Source organism: Myotis daubentonii, chromosome 1, assembly GCF_963259705.1.
Source record: "Myotis daubentonii chromosome 1, mMyoDau2.1, whole genome shotgun sequence".
Classification (NCBI taxonomy): domain Eukaryota; kingdom Metazoa; phylum Chordata; class Mammalia; order Chiroptera; family Vespertilionidae; genus Myotis; species Myotis daubentonii.
The window spans coordinates 117,100,708-117,106,032 of NC_081840.1; the positions used below are offsets into that span (position 1 = coordinate 117,100,708).

A 5,325-nucleotide genomic window follows, 5' to 3' on the forward strand; every position below is an offset into this window, starting at 1 on the left:
AGGGATCCCCTCCCCCCGAGTGCACAAATTTTTGAGCACCAGGCCTCTAGTTTGATTATAAGCAGAAATATAAACAGTGTATGTTATTGTTTGATACTACTGGAATGCTCTCAATTAAAACTTACATGATAACAAATGTGTCTTTCTTTCTTACCTGGTGATAACCCTAATAAAATATAAATCTATAAGTAACAGTCTATAACTCAGAGTATTAGATAACAATGGTGTCAGATTGTCATACATGTCTACCTCCAGAACATTTCATGGATCTCACCAGCGGAGGTAATGGACAAGAGTCTGTAGCTTGAACTCACTGTGCCATCCTGGCCCCTCTGGTTCCGCCCAATAAGCAAGCTTCAACCTATGACAACGCGCAGTCTTCTTAGCTTTTGTCCTTCTCGCTCCTGCCCCTTGTCTCTTCTTTGAACCTGAATGGGAGTCCCCTGACTCTCTTGCTGGTGCCAAGTCATCGCTTTCTAGACTAGTGCTACCTAAAACCTTTCTGACTCCCTGGCTTGGACACTCGGACATCACACAGTCCCCTGTACCTTCTGTTTGCGAGGCAGCGCTAATGTCCTCGGAGGGACGTTCATGTCCGAGCCGGGCGCTGCTAGGCACCTCTTCATTCTCCAGGTGATGGCTGGGAGCAGCACCGGCTCCTTAGGCAGCAGCTTTCACCGCTCCTTCCTCTGATCCCTCAGCACGGGCTCTGCAGCCTGAAGCCTGCATGGTATCACCTTCAAACAGTTCTCCACCAGCTCTTCCTTTCCCTGCCTCTGCGTTTACATCACCATCTTCGTGGTTCAGTTTTCCAGCCAACTCCATCTGAGGGTCTTCTGGAAAGCCCAGGTTGTCACTGCTACTGGCCACAGTGACCTCATTTTGTTTCCACGCCTGATTTTTCATCAGGAGATTTTACCTGCTTTTCTTCCTTAACTTCACTTAGATCTGGGTTCTGAAATGTTATCACTTTCTTAACATCCTTCGGGGTTTCTACAGATGCCGGTGACGTTGTCTTCTTGTTTTTCTTTTTTCTTGTTTTTGTCTTCTTTTGGGATGAATTCAATCCCTCTCCCTGAGGGACTTTCTTTTCTTCACTGGGTTCTCTCTTGGCCTTTACCATATGTCCACCTGCTGCCTCCTGAGCACCAGCTGCTGGAGAAGAGGGACTGGCCGGGGTTTCTGTCTGGATGGTTTCTCTTCCAGGAACCCCATTCCCTCGTCCTCTTCCTCACTGTTCCTCCCCCACTCCCCACCACCCCCCCGCCACCCGCCCTGCTCCTGTGCGCGAACTGGGACCTTCCTGGGTTCAGTCCCTTCCTTGTTGGTGAGCTTTCTCTAAACTTGGGCCCAACTCTGTGGGGACATCTACCGCACATGTGTCATGACTTGCTGTGTCATCACTATACCTTGGAAGACATGAGGCCACTGTGCCTGCTTGCTGCTCCAATCCAGCTAGCCCTGCCTCCACCGCACCCTAGGAGCTGCTCACCTTTCCAACTTCAGGTATTTGCACAGGAGCAGATTCCTGATGTGGTTTTGTGCTAACCTCTCCCAAACTGATTTGAAAATCTTGCTCTTCTTGTTCCTGTTTTTCTGCAGCTTCTTCACTTTGGTTTTTGATATCCAAGGCATTCCAGCTGCCCTGCCCAGTCGCAGGACCCAGGGTTTCACCATCTGGTTCACTCAAACTCTTAGACTGCTCAAGGGGAGCCCCAGTCCTAGCATCCGGGGTGCTTGTGAGCTCCCTGGACTCAACCTGCTCTGCATGTTCAAGGAAGGACGTGCTCTCTAGAACTGGGCATCGAACTTGTCCCTCATCTGTAGCTAATGTTCCTAGGGAGGGGGCACTCTCACCAGGAGGCAAGACCTCGGTGTCCACACAATCCTCTACGGGGTCCTCTTTGTGCTGTTCCTGCTCAGTATTTTTCAAGATTTCTCTTTTCCCCACATTCTCCACAACTTCACTTTCCACCTCCACTGCAGGGGCTTTTCCTGGGGTCCCGTCCGCTGTTGCCTTGAGGGCATTCAACTCTTCTTTAGCCATCTTGGTGGGACCTGGGTATCCAACACTATATGGGGTGTCTGCAGTCTCTCCATTGGTAGCTGGTTCTGAATTTAGTATTATTCCGTGTTTCTCAGGCCTCTCCTCTCTCGGCTGCAGGGCGTTTCACTTGGGCGAGCTGGGACTGCAGCGGGCTGTGGGTGTGCTTCCCCCGCTCAAATTCTTTGCTTTTCTCCTCATACTGCCACCTAGACTCGGCCAGCTGTTCTTCCAGCTCCAGCAGCGTGTCCTTCAGGTATGGACATGGTACGGGTAGCTCATCTCCTCATTGTCCAGCTGGGCGATGGCAACCATCGCCTTCTTTTACTTCTCTTCCGCTTCTGCTAGCGAGTCCTTCATCCCCCTAATGGACACCTTGGTGTAGATGGAGATGGATGTGCCCCCACTCCCTCTCCAGCGAGGCCAGTGTGGGGGCAGACAGGCCCGGCAAGTTACAAGGCCCCTTCTCCGTGAAATCATTTTCTGGTCTCTCTTCAACCCCGCCAGATCTTCTGCTCAGGGGCTGTGATGCCTATAACTCTCCATCGTAACCGTTTGTCTCCTTCTGCTGCCTCTCCAGTGCCTGCATCCTTATCTCTCATAAACATGGTATATCTCTCCACTTATTTTGGTCTTCTTTATATTTCTAAGAGCACCATGATAAAGTTTAATATATAAATTAGACACAGTAAGAGATTAACAACAATAACTAATAATAAAGTAGAACAATTTTAACAATATACTGTACTAAAACTTATGTCTATCTCAAAATATCTCATTGTACTGTACTCACCTTTCTTCTTATGATAATGTGAGATAATACAATGCCTTTACGATGAAGTTAAGTAAATAACATAGGTATTGTGACATACTAGCAGTGTTAGGCTACTATAACTATTACTTGAACACGAACACTGTGATACCAAGGACAGTCAATCTGATAACCAAGAAGCCTGCTAAGTGACTAGTGGGCAGGTAGGCTACACGGAGTGGTGTTAGACAAAGTGATGATTCACATCCTGGGCAGAATGGAGCAGGATGGCACAAGATTTCAGCATGCTACTCAGAATAGCATCCATTTTAAATCTTATTAATTGTCTATTTCTGGAATTATCCATATATTTTTAGACCACAGTTGACCATGTTAACTAAAACCGTAAAAATTGAACTACAGCTAAGAGGGAAAGGGTGGCTACTGTATTAAATAACACATTTTCTCCTATTGCATATTCATTGTCTATATATGTAAAATAGATTTTTCTAAAGTTATTTGCTTAATTCAGAGCATCCATTTGATGAAAATTGACAAAAATATTAAATTTAGCAAACAAGGACATTTAAAAATTCATTAGAACTAAATTCCATATATTCAAAAGTAAGGCAAAGATATAAATAGAAGAGTCGAGTCAAATTTCTACAGTTTAAAATTATAGTGTATAGAATAAAAATGAATTGAGTGGAGTTTATTACAACTAGAAATGATGAATAAAAGATTAGTAAGTTACAAAACAACAATACAAACTAGGAAAAAATAAACACTGAGAGAGTTAAAAGTGAAATATGCTTTTGTGAGTTGTACAACAGGAGTTATGAAGAGGAAGCAAAAGTATTCAAAGAAATAAAGGCTGGCCCTAACTGGTTTGGCTCAGTGGATAGAGCGTCGGCCTGCGAACTGAAGGGTCCCAGGTTTGATTCCCGTCAAGGGCATGTACCTTGGCTGCGGGCACATCCCCAGTAGGGGGTGTGCAGGAAGCAGCTGATCGATGTTTCTCTCTCATCGATGTTTCTAACTCTCTATCCCTCTCCCTTCCTCTCTGTAAAAAATCAATAAAATATATTTTTTTTTAAAAAAAAAAGAAATAAAGGCTGAAAAATGTTCAAATTTGAGAAAAATATAAAACAAAATATCACAGGATATATGAAGAGAGATATATCAGAGTCAAATTTTTCAAAACCAGCAACAAAGAGAAAATCTGTAAAGCAGTAGGAGATGACACATTTACAAAGGAATAAAGATATAGATGACAACATATTTCTCATTGGAAACATTGTGAGTGAGAAGACAACAGCATTACAGAAAATATTAAAGTAACACAACCTAAAGAACAGATAAAGCAATCTTTTTTATAAACTTCAAAATCGCAGGATATTTTCATAACATATTATTGTACTTTTCCCTCTTATTAAAACCTAGATTAATTTTAACATTAAAATGTTTAACATTCCCAATAAAACCATAAAAAAGATTAAGAGTACCTAATACTCAAAACAAACAAAATAGGGCACAATAAGTATACATGCAAAAGTTTTCCAATTGTGAATTAAAAAACAACAGGGTAGTAGTTATAGAAACTATCAAAGACAAAGAGTGAAAATGAACAGAAATTATTCATGAATAAAACTCTCCCATAAATCATTAAGAAATGTTAATTTCTTAATAAACATGAGAAAAGGACATAAAGAAACATTACACAAAAAAATAAATAAAAAACTGGTTCAAAAAGAAAATTTCTCAATCTTAATTTTAAGCATATAATATAAAAATGACATGTAGATATTAAAGATTTTTACATTATAATGGAAGAATATAAATTGTGTTTAAATTTGTGTTATATACAGATTCTGGTAGTGAAAATTGAACAATTTGAGGGTAAAGCATTTGGCAATATGAATGAAGAAACTTAAAACCATTTATTTATTTTAACCAGTAAATCTAATTCTTAAAAGACTAGCCTAAGAAAATAAATGTAGCCACCAAACCTGAGAAACAATTTTGAAGCTCACAGTTCAGAAGTACTGATCAAAGGACACCCACATCTCACCACCATAAAAGTAAAGACCTATTTACAGTGGTTCTTTTTACTCAGTACACCATGTCCAGCTATCAAGAAAAAATTACAAGGAATATTAAAAGGAAAAAAACAATCTGAAGACAAGCAAGAATCAGAACCAGACATGAGAGTCGGAATACTCAGACAAAGAATTTAGCACAACTACCTAATCTAATAAAAGACAAATATGCAAATTGACCATACCTTCACTACCCCTGAAGCCATGCCTGCCAGCCAATCAGAGCAACTACATGCAAATTAACCCAACCAAGATGGCAGCCGGCAGCCACGGAGCTGGAGTGAGCAGGAGGCTTGGTTGCCCCAGTGTTGGAGGAAGCCAAGCTTCCCACTTGCCACAGCCAGCTCTGAGCTCCACTGAAGGCAACAAAGTTTCAATTAAAGAAGACAAATAAACCCCAGATACCTGCTTTCAGTCAACCATGGCCATGG

The 5,325-nt window shown here is 41.8% G+C and overlaps 1 pseudogene; it reads right to left on the reverse strand.

The window, feature by feature from the left end:
• Positions 1-346: 346 nt before the first annotated feature.
• LOC132232858 (leucine-rich repeat flightless-interacting protein 1-like) lies at positions 347-5,100 on the reverse strand (annotated as a pseudogene).
• Between the last annotated feature and the right edge of the window lie 225 nt (positions 5,101-5,325).